The sequence below is a fragment of the Armigeres subalbatus genome, chromosome 2 (assembly GCF_024139115.2).
Source record: "Armigeres subalbatus isolate Guangzhou_Male chromosome 2, GZ_Asu_2, whole genome shotgun sequence".
Lineage (NCBI taxonomy): Eukaryota > Metazoa > Arthropoda > Insecta > Diptera > Culicidae > Armigeres > Armigeres subalbatus.
This window is the reverse complement of record NC_085140.1, coordinates 236,310,571-236,322,628: the sequence shown is the minus strand read 5'-3', so window position 1 is coordinate 236,322,628 and position 12,058 is coordinate 236,310,571. Positions and strand designations below refer to the sequence as shown.

General features: G+C 40.2%; 1 protein-coding gene and 1 pseudogene across 4 annotated transcripts in view; one reads left to right on the top strand and one right to left on the bottom strand.

Moving 5' to 3' along the window:
* Positions 1 to 12,058, top strand: part of LOC134211930 (tudor domain-containing protein 5-like) — a 46,564-nt gene that overhangs the window by 27,495 nt on the left and 7,011 nt on the right. The window lies entirely within an intron of this gene.
* On the bottom strand, positions 465 to 2,069 carry LOC134216040 (uncharacterized; annotated as a pseudogene).

Genomic DNA, 12,058 nt, shown 5'->3' with positions numbered 1-12,058 from the left:
CGGGCAGTGGCAACTATATTGCCACCAATTTTTCAATGTTTCTGAACTGTTTAATGTATAACAAACATACATTTGAGTTTAATACCATGCCAACATTGTGTCCTATTGTTGTTTTTGTTAATTTATTGTTTAGATTCGTCTGCCTTATAAAGGGTTAAGCAAAGGTGCATATAGAGCTGTAAATAAATTCCGATTATTTTATATTATGGTCTAATACAACGTTTCCAGGTCTCCTCTAGTGTGTCAACATAAATAACTATTGATATTTAATAATTGAATATCAAATTTATCGATTCGAAAATTGATTGTTTTGTAGCTCAACTTCTACTATGTGGGGCAGGATGGCCCCCTCTGTGGGGCAAGACGGCCACGTAGCACACTTTGTGTTATAAAATAAATTGCTTTGGAATAATTTCGTTTTTATGTTTATCAAAAACGTTGCGAAAATAATGACAGTTTATTTAAATCAATTCAATTCAACTTTATTGATTTAGATTTTTAACTTATTTCAATTACATTTCATCGGCATGTCAAATCACAGACACCTGATTTTGAAATTATTTGTTTGTAAAAATATGATTAGTTGTCGCATGACGGGCATTGGGTCCCAGAGCATTCATGAAACCAGGAAATGCATACGGAGCATTTAGTCCATCCTGCGCCGCATACTGAAGCACTAAAGCAAAGCCCACAAACAGCACAAATAGAGTCTTCCAAATTTTCCTTCCCTGTTTGCCGCTTCGTTTGCTTCGATCCTGATACTTTGGAGAGCGTTTTTTGAGCTCGCTTTAGTTGTTGGATGTGGATGGAACCGTCAGGATGTCCTTGTTAGCTTGTGATACCTTCAATGCTCTGCAATATGCTTCATCGGTTAACTTGGACGCTTTCTCCTTTCGGCGTTTTGATATTTGTCTTCCCTTTACCTTTGGTAATGGCCGGATCGTGGCAGGTTTGATATTGAACCCTTCCGTGTTGCTTTTCTCCTTCGAGCAAACCGATTGCTCCAATGTCGACTCATTCCAACCAGTTGCTTGAACCTCACTGTGCTCCATTGGAATTATGTTTTCTTCGATTTCACGACCAGTTTCGTCAAAACCAAAAAATGGAGGCTCAAAGTCACAATCATTCACTGAAGGTCCAGATAAAGTTGAGACATCGGTCACTTTTGATGGAGCGAATTCATCTTTAAAAATAAATCTGTTGAAAGGATGAATTCCCGTTTTTTGGAACCCACTGATAGCATTGGACATTGTAGCTGCTTTCCCAAACGCATCTCCGAGGAGAGAACTTATCTCATTGAGGGTAACAACTTTTCCTGGATTGCTCTTGAGGAACCTCTCTGTTGCCTGTGAGAAATAAGTTTTCAATGGCCCCATAAAGGAGACATCGAGAGGCATTCCAATGAAAAGGGAGGCTAACAACTGTCACGCAATTTCTCTTTGCTTTCTCCAGAAACGTTAAGTTTTTAGTATGGGAGGCATGTCCATCCAGGATAATAAGCGCTGGATTAGTTGAAGATGGCCGGATATGTTTGAGAAAATGATCAAACCATAAATTGAAGCTATCAATTGTCATCCACCCAGACGAGTTGCAACAAAACAAGGTATCCGGTGGAGCTCCGAGTTTCAACTTATCCGTAAGCCTCTCACGTTGAAAAATAAGCATCGGAGGCAAATAGTTCCCTGCGGCGGACACACAAATACACGCTGTGGAAAGAACGCCACGCTCACTGGATGTTATACATCCAACTTGGCGTCTTCCTTTCAATGCCAATACTTTCGATCGCTTTGTTTGAACCTATAAACATTATTAAATCATTAAAAAGAAAGACAAAGTCTGAGGTTGTGTTTACCGTCATAACAGAAGTTTCATCGATGTTGAAAATTTGACTGGGCGAAAACTGATCCTTCTCCATCACATCCTGCAGCATGTCAAAGTACCCAAATACTGAGACTTGATTAAAACCTTGGGCGCGTGCTGCTGATGTAGCCTCTGGAGATCGCAGAGACAGTTCCGGATGACGTTTTCTGAATCCATACAGCCAATCGAGCCCAGCTAGTTCAGATGTAACATCAAATGGATGTTTTATCCCACACTGCAAAAATTCCACACATTTTTATTGGCAAAAATCCATTAATTTAATTCATGATTCTTATTAGTGCACACTATAGATAGTGGAATATATAGATGAGCGAAGATAAATCCTCTGTCTCCAAACGAACTGTCAAACATGTCTCCAAACGAGCATGACGTCACTATTTCAATGGAAACGTTAAGGGCTGTGACGTCATATGCGCGTGTGCACGGGCAAAAAAATCGACTCAGCCATGCTTTCGCTCATCTATAGATTCTACTATAGATAGTAGAATCTATAGATGAGCGAAAGCATGGCATTTCTGTTCTAGATTTAAAGTTGTAACAGTCTTATTATGCAACTTTAAAACTGAACATATGCGATCTCTGATGAAAACCAACATGATTGTATATTGATTAAATTGAAATCGGAACACTTCGTATATCTTGTTATTCCATAACACTGATTTGTACGTATATGGCCTCCACTTTTGTTCACATAGAAGGAATCTATGCATTTTGTACAATCAAATTACATCGTATAAGAGTGCATTAAACACAACTGAAAGTAAGTTATGTGAACCAATTTGTTGGCTGGGGACCTTCCTTCTGCCAAGCTCCCGTATGAAGGGGGAGGGAAGAATATCAGTGTGGAAGCTGATATATCTCCACTGGCAAAAGAAAGGTGGTTTGACTTGCTCATATGCCATCGCATGCGGAAGGATTTTCTATCGACGAGTATTGTTTCCAAATTTCTAATATGACATCAGCATTTAGTCGAATAGGCAGCAATGAGAAAACAGAACTGGTCAGGTGGTCAATGGTAAGTTGAAATCAAATAGCCTATAAATGCTGTTAAAAGCAGCCGCAGCAGCACGGAAAGGTTCATTCATGCCATACATTCGATTACGTGGAGAAAGGTGCAGGAAATCTCGTTGACGCATTGTTCGTTCCGGAGCATAAATATTTAATCTCATGAGAAGTTCCGGAGAGTCAATTTCACCAGTCGCGATTTTGGCCACGAAGGCAACCTGCGATCTATTCCTTCTCATTTGAAGAGTGTCAATACCAAGTAGTCTACAAGGGTTAGACAAAAAGGTTGAGATAGGCAAAATGTTGCCGAAGTTCAAGTCAGCATAACTTTGCGTAGAATGATCCGATTTTGATAAAATTGAGACCATCGGACGCGGAAACTCTTCTAGTATACTATTTCCATGCAAAACCTGAGATCGGCCACGGTAGATAGTCGTAGAACCTGTAGTGAACCGTAGAACCTGGTCCTCGGCCACCGTAGATGTTCCGGGTTTTCCGAGGGAACGTTCAAGATGCATTTTTTCCACTGCTTGTCATTTTAAATGATGTTTACTTTCATCATGTTTTATGCTTTGTCCAAAAACTAGAACTAATATGCCGACCAATGGTGGCTGTAGATCGTGAATCCATCAAAACTACGCATAGATATGACCATTTTCGTAAAAACGGTCCCGGGAACATGATGAAATGATAACAGATCGGAATAATGCAAATATGAGTATCTATCTTCATGGCTTTGCAATACTATGATAACAGAAACATTTCCAAAATGATAGTGTCCACTGTCACCCTTATGGCAGGTTCCAAGGGCCTTCCCGGAAGAGCCGGTTTTGGCACCATCTGGATCCATGCATTTATGGGTGTCAAATATCATGTTTTCTCAAGACGATGAATATAGGATCTCTATTAAAGATATATTTTGAGGACTGTTAGACACTCTGGCCAATTTGTAACAGGTTCCGGATGTTCTGCGAAAGTGATATTTATTCAGGGTGTATGGCCAATACCGTACCGTTTTCACGAAACTGTCCATATCTCTGCGTATACTTAATGGATTTTGGATCTGCAGCCATCATTTGTCAGCATATTAGTTCTAGTTTCTGGGGAAAGCATAAAGCAAGATATCAGTAAACGTCACATAAAATGACAAGCAGAAGAAAAAATGCATTTTTAACATACTCTCGGAAAACCCGAAACGTCTCCGGTGGCCAAGAACGTATCTCAGGTTTTGCATGGGGATAGTATACTAGAAGAGTTTCCGCGTCCGATGGTCCCAACTTCATCAAAATCGGATTTTTCTACGCAAAGTTATGCTGATTTAAACTTCGACAAAATTTTGTCTATCTCAACCTTTTTGTCTAACCCCTGTACATCGATCCTCATATGCGGGAAGATGAGCGGGATCCCTCCATGGTAGGTGCCGAAGTGCATAACGCACGAATTTCTAGCCATGAGATCCAGACGCTATGATAAGGGCTCCAAACTACAGCACAAAATTTAAGGATAGAACGAACTAGAGAGCAGTACAGAGATTTTAGGCAATGAGGGTCCCGGAAGTCTTCAGATGGTTTGAAAATGAATCCGAATTGCCTATTAGCTTTTGCGATGATGTCGTTATAGTGCGGCTTGAATGTCATGTCTTGATCCAGTGTGACTCCTAAATCCTTAATCTTATTCACTCTCTCAAGGGTAGTACCAGAGATACAATAATCAAAAACTATCGGTTTGTGTTTCCGGTAAAAGGAAATAGCACTACATTTTTGAATACTGAGCGCCAGGAGATTAGCAGAGCACCAGTTCGCCATTCTATCCACACGCGATTGCAGTTCTTCACAATCCTCGATGCTGTTGATAATCATAAACATTTAAAGATCATCAGCATAAAACAAACGACAACCAGGAGGTAGCAGTCGGGAGAGTTCGTTGATAAACAGCGTGAACAAGAGAGGCCCCAGATTACTTCCTTGTGGTACACCAGAAGTATTGGAGAAGTATTCAGACTGTGAAGAACCGATTTTCACAGAAAGCAAACGGTTAGACAGATATGATTTGAACCAGTACACTAGATGACGACTAACTCCAAGTTGTTCTAACTTTGCAAGCAATATTCCATGGTTTAACGCGGTCGAACGCTGCTTTTAACTCCCTATAAACTGCATCAACTTGACCACCGTAGTCCATGGCACGAACACACAGCGAAACAAACTCTATTTTTTATATATATTTTTTTTTAGCTAATTTTATTTGTTAATTATCTAATACATGCATCCATATCTTAGACTAGGTGTTCCGTGTTTTCTTAACACTATCATCCTTATTTGCTATGTTACAGTTTTAGTTATTATTAATACCTTTCAATTGCCTCTGGCAGTTTTCCTCTGGTTGTATTGGACCATGTAGGAATTACAATGTTTTCAACTTAATCTAAACTTAACCTATTTAATACTAAGGGTACAAGGAGTCAATCGTTGCAATAGAAGATTGCAACGATTTTTGTCTAAAATTGGAAATTATTTTGTTGGACATTTGTTGCAATGTCTCAATATTAGAAATTCTATGAAGTTCATTGGTACTATACCACGGAGGCAACTTCAGAATCATTTTGAAAATTTTATTTTGAATCCTCTGGAGTGCCTTCTTTCTGGTATTGCAGCAACTAGCCCATATTGGCACAGCATACAACATGGCAGGTCTAAAAATTTGTTTGTAAATCAAAAGTTTGTTCTTAAGACAAAGTTTTGATTTTCTGTTTATAAGTGGATATAGACAATTAATATATTTGTTACATTTGGCTTGAAGGCCTTCAATGTGATTTTCAAAAGTTAATTTGATCTAGCAGAAGTCCTAAATATTTAGCTTCGCTAGACCAAGTAATTGGAACCCCATTCATAGTGACAATATGTCTGCTAGAAGGTTTCAAATAAGAAGCTCTCGGCTTATGTGTGAAAATAATAAGCTGAGCTTTGGAAGCATTCAGGGAAATTTTTCATTTTTGCAAGTAAGTGGAGAAAATATCCAAACTTTTTTTCAATCTACTACAAATGACACGAAGGCTTCGCCCTTTGGCTGAGAGACCTGTGTCATCTGCAAACAAAGATTTTTGACACCCTGGTGGTAAATCAGGTAAGTCAGAAGTAAAAATGTTATACAATATGGGCCCCAGTATGCTGCCTTGGGGGACACCAGCCCTTACAGGTAATCTATCAGATTTAGAATACTGATAGTTTACTTGCAGTGAGCGATCTGATAAATAATTTTGGATCAGTTTAATGATGTACAGAGGAAAATTAAAATTAATCAATTTTACAATCAAACCTTCATGCCAAACACTGTCAAATGCTTTCTCTATATCAAGAAGAGCAACTCCAGTCGAATATCCTTCAGATTTGTTGAGCCGAATTAAATTCGTTACTCTTAATAACTGATGGGTGGTTGAATGCCCATGGCGAAAACCAAATTGCTCATCAGCAAAAATAGAATTGTCATTAATATGAACCATCATTCTATTTAAAATAATCTTTTCAAACAGTTTGCTTATTGAAGAAAGCAAACTGATTGGGCGATAACTAGAAGCCTCAGCTGGATTTTTGTCCGGCTTCAAAATAGGAACAACTTTGGCGTTTTTCCATTTATCTGGGAAGTATGCCAATTGAAAATATTTGTTAAATAAATTAACCAAAAAGGATAAAGAGCTCTCAGGAAGTTTTTTGATAAGTATGTAGAAAATACCATCATCACCCGGGGCTTTCATATTTTTAAATTTTCTAGTAATAGATCTCACTTCATCTAAATTAGTTCCCAACGAAGGGTCAAAAACATTCTCTTGATTGAGAATGTCTTCGAAGCTCCGTGTAACCTGATCCTCAATTGGACTAGTGAGACCTAGACTAAAATTATGGGCACTCTCGAACTGCTGAGCAAGTTTTTGAGCCTTTTCGCCATTTGTTAATAAAATTTTATTTCCCTCTTGAAGCGCTGGAATTGGCTTTTGAGGTTTTTTAAGAATTTTTGTTAATTTCCAAAAGGGTTTCGAACTGGGATCCAACTTCGAGACATTATTCTCAAAGTTGGTATTTCTCAGAATAGCGAAACGCTTTGCCTTTCTCGTACAACGAAGTTGTACCGAAAGGCTATCATTTCACTCCAAAATCAAACATTTTATATAAGGCCTCGAGACCCATTATGTTATATACCAATCGATTCCGCTGGTCGAACTGAACAAATATCTGTCAATCCGTGTTTGTGTGCGTGTGCACACGAAAACCGAAAAACATTAGCCAATTTTTCATATAGTATATATGAATATATTCTTAATCGATTTGCTCGCAACAAGTTGCATTCGACAGCGGACAAAGCCTTGTTGATCACTATTGAATTTGATAACGATCGACCATTGCGTTTGAAAGTTATCAAGAAAATGGAATCGAACTATATAAGCGCCATATAAGGTTGGTGTCTTGGCTAAATGCGAGAAAGGCAGTATCACCACTCGGTGAATTAAGTTGGGTTTTTAATTTCATTTTGCAAATCTCGCCAAATAACTTTCAACGCGGGATCGCGAGTTCTTTGGTATTGCCTTCTTCTCACATTTTTAAGACGGATCAGTAGCTGAAGATCGTCGTCAATAATAATGGAGTTGAATTTAATTTCACATTTAGGAATTGCAATGCCTCTGGCTTCGACAATTAAATTTGTCAAAGATACGAGAGCATTATCAATATCACTTTTGGTATCGAGAGGAATATCAACATCAAAATTCCTATCGATATACGTTTTATATAAATCCCAATCAGCTCTATGATAATTAAAAGTAGAGCTGATTGGATTATAAATGGCTTCTTGTGAGATTTCAAATGTCACAGGAAGGTGATCAGAGTCAAAGTCAGCATGAGTTACTAATTGGCCACACAGCTGACTTGAATCCGTTAAAACTAAATCAATTGTAGAAGGATTTCGACTGGAAGAAAAACAAGTTGGTCCATTGGGATATTGAATAGTATAATATCCCGCAGAACAACCTTCAAATAAAATTTTACCATTGGAATTGCTTTGAGCATTATTCCATGAACGGTGTTTGGCATTGAAGTCACCAATTACGAAGAATTTTGATTTGTTGCGAGTCAGAATTTGAAGATCAGCTTTCAACAAATTCTTTTGCTGCCCATTGCATTGAAAAGGCAAGTAGGCTGCAATGAAGGAAAATTGTCCAAAATTTGTTTCAACAGAAACTCCCAAGGTTTCAAAAACTTTGGTTTCGAACGAAGAAAATAATTTATGTTTGATACGTCTATTGATGACAATGGCGACTCCACCACAGGCGCTGTCAAGACGATCATTTCTGTAGATAAAATAATTTGGATCTCTTTTAATGGAGAGTCCTGGTTTTAAATAAGTTTCTGTTATAATGGCAATATGCACATTATGAACTGTTAGGAAGTTGAATAATTCATCTTCCTTACCCTTTAGAGAGCGGGCATTCCAATTTAGAACTTTCACACAATTATTTGGATCCATTAAAACGGAGTCCGATAACAATTTTTTGTGTGTACTTTATACCAACCTGAACAGTTCCAGGTATGATATTTGCTTTGAACACTGCATCAATTATGTGATGCAATTGTTCAGTTAAAAAATCAAAATCGGAAGCATACATGCTTCCTGAATCGCAAACATGACCGTTATTTTCCGTTGGGACATTGGTATAAACCTCATTTTGAGAAGAGAAATTTTGTCTACCAGCAGCGATGTTTGCATACGTAGGTACATTGGAAAATAAAATTGAAAAAATTGGATTTATGATTGCCCCCACAATTTGCGCACTTAAATTTATTGGAATCTTCTCTCACAGGACATGCGTCCTTGGCGTGAGAGGTTCCACCACAAATCATGCATTTAGCATCCATGTGACAATGTTTGGTTCCATGACCCCACCTCTGGCACTTACGGCACTGGGTGGGGTTTTGGAAATTTCCCCCAGGCCTGCGGAAATGTTCCCATGTAACACGGACATGGGACATAATACAGGCCTTTTCCAAACTTTTCATATTATTTAGTTCACTTTTGTTAAAATGAACTAGGAGAAACCGCCAAATGTTGAACGGCTAATTTTGTCGCCTATTGTTGAACTTCCATAAGAGATGCACGTGCGTTCAACAATAGGCGAAGAAATTAGCCGTTCAACATTTCGCGAATTACCCTAAATAAAATTCTTGAGAAATGCCCCTCTGGGAAGTATCAGAATGGGATTTCTTTTTCATCTTAATTACTTGGACTGGTGAAAATCCAAGTAATTGAGAAATTTCAATTTTAATCTCATCCAGTGATTTGTCATCACTGGGGAGACCTTTCAAGACGACTTTGAACAATCGCTCAGTTTTGTCGTCGTATGTGAAGAATTTATGGCGCTTCTCAGTTAAATACTGAAGAAGACGTTTGCGATCGTCAAAGGATCCCGGCAAAACGCGGCAGTTACCCTTCCTAGCAATCTGAAATGAAACCTTGATCCCCTGAAGGTTACTCAAGATTTCTAGACCAACATTTGAAAAGGGCGTAACAACCAAAATTTATTCCTTCTGATTCTTTGTCCCCATATATAGCTTTATATGTAGAAGAAGAATCAGAAGGAATAAATTTTGGCTGTTACGCCCTTTTCAAATGTTGGTCTAGATTTCATTCCGAAAGCCAGAAAACTCGGCAACAGATACCACAATTGACGGAATCCTTTGTTTCTTCGCATGAATCGAATCACCTGGGCTAGAGGTAGATTCGATTTGCTCAATTTCATCATTAATCAAATCGAACTGATTGCTCAGTTCGATAGGAGAAGAAACAATGTCATCTTTACTGGCACTGAATAAAACGTCATTCATGATTATCTCGAATACCTTGGAGCAAGAACATAAGGATGTGATGCCTCGGTATTTTTGTACATTCCTTTTGTCGCCTTTTTTTGTAAACGAGAAACATGTGCTACATCTTCCATTCATCAGGAAACTTTCCCTCCTGGAGCGACAGTGTGAAAATACTGGCTAAGTGGGTAGCCAGCGAGTTCGAACAATTCTTGAGCACAGAAGACGGAATACCATCCGGGCCGGCAGTGTACGAGCTTTTCAATTTTCTGATGGCTGACAGAACGGCCTGCTCATCGATTATAATCGCATGTAAATCCAATTTGCAACAGCTATTTGATCGGCGGTGGCACTGGTGGCATTGAAGGTACTCAGGAAATGTCGAACGAACAAGATACACTTTTCCAGCTCTGAACTGGCGGTTTCTTCTCCCAGATGCAAGCACGAAGGCAATCCTAGTTCCTTTCGTTTGGAGTTAACAAACGACCAAAAACTTTTGGGATTTCTATCGAGTGATGTTTGCGTTCGAAGCACGTAACGACGATAAAGGAATCGATTATATACACGATATGCAGTACTGGAACAGTTGAACTCCTACTTCGTAATCAGCGTGCGATTCTTGCAGTACTGTCGCAATGCTTTTGCCTTACTTCGCTTTAGCCGACGCAGACGACTGTGCGACCAGGGAGGCTAAGGCTTTGGACGACACAGGGGCACATGCTCCGCAATTATACGACGAATTTGGCGAGTGAAATAATTAACAGCATCATCTACACAGAGGTCAAGCTCGATGGGTGACCAATCAATACATGAGATAGCATCACAAATACTATCATAATCAGCTCGGCGGTAGTCGTACATTTGGTGAACGTCAGAAGCATCGTCGAAGGTAAACAGGCCCGGAAGGTTGACGACTATGTCCAGAGCAGGATGTTCAGCTTCCAGGGAGATGAGGGATTTGATGGCTTCGGAAACGGTGCTAGTAGATTTAGCTGCATCGTTGGCGAGGACGAGATCCATAAACCGACCATTTCTGTTAGGAACTCCATTGAGTTGAGTCAAGCCATTAAACGAAAAACCATCGGCCAATGCGGAGCTACTGGTGGACAAAACAGATTTGGGGTTGACATGCATAAACCCGTCTTCCGATGCCACCCAGTCCAAGTTCGGTTGATTATAGTCTCCTAGTTGCAAGACGAAGTCATTGAAGTCTGAGACTGAGACTGTGCTGCACATAAAAGTCTTCTCCATTCAGCTCGGTCCATGGCTGCACTTCGCCAACCACGCAGTCTGCGGAGGGTCTGCAAATCGTCCTCCACCTGATCGATCCACCTTGCCCGCTGTGCACCTCGCCTTCTTGTTCCCGTCGGATCGTTATCGAGAATAATTTTCGCCGGATTACTGTCAGACATTCTGGCTACATGCCTGACCCACCGTAGTCGTCCGATTTTCACTGTATGAACGATAGATGGTTCTCCCAACAGCTGATGTAACTAGTGATTCATTCGCCTCCGCCATCTGCCGTCCGCCATCTGCACCCCACCATAGATGGCAACACTTTCCTTTCAAAAACTCCGAGTGCGCGTCGTTCCTCCATGAGCATTATCCAGGTCTCGTGTCCGTAGAGAACTACCGGTCTTATAAGGGTTTTGCAGATAGTCAGTTAGGTACGGCGGCGAACTGTATTCGATCGGAGCGTCTTGCGGAGTCCATAGTACATACACTATGCGTCTCCGAATTTCTCTGCTGGTATCGTTTTCGGAGCTCACCAATGAGCCCAAGTACACGAATTCTTCAACCACCTTGATTGCGTCACCGATACAAACTCATGGTGGGTGGCTTACATTATCCTCTATTGAGCCTCTTCCTATCATGTATTTCGTCTTCGACGTGTTGATGACTAGTCCGTTTAGCTTCGCTTTTCAGTCTGATGTAGGCTTCCTCCATCTTCTCAAAGTTACGTGCCATAATATCAATGTCGTCGGCGAAACCAAATAACTGGACGGACTTCGTGAAAATCGTACCACTCGTGTCAATCCCTGCCCTTCGTATTGTCCCTCCAAAGCGATGTTGAATAACAGACACGGAAGACCATCACCTTGCCGTAACCCTCTGCGCATTTCAAAGGGACTCGAAAATGCTCCTGACACTCGAACTACACACATCACCCGATCCATCGTCGCCGTATCAGTATATCTGGAAAACCGTTTTCGTGCTTAGCTGCCATAGCTGGTCCCGATCGATTGTAGCATATGCGGCTTTGAAATCGATGAACAGATTATGTGTGGGCACGTTGTTATCGCGGCATTTCTGCAGTACTTGGC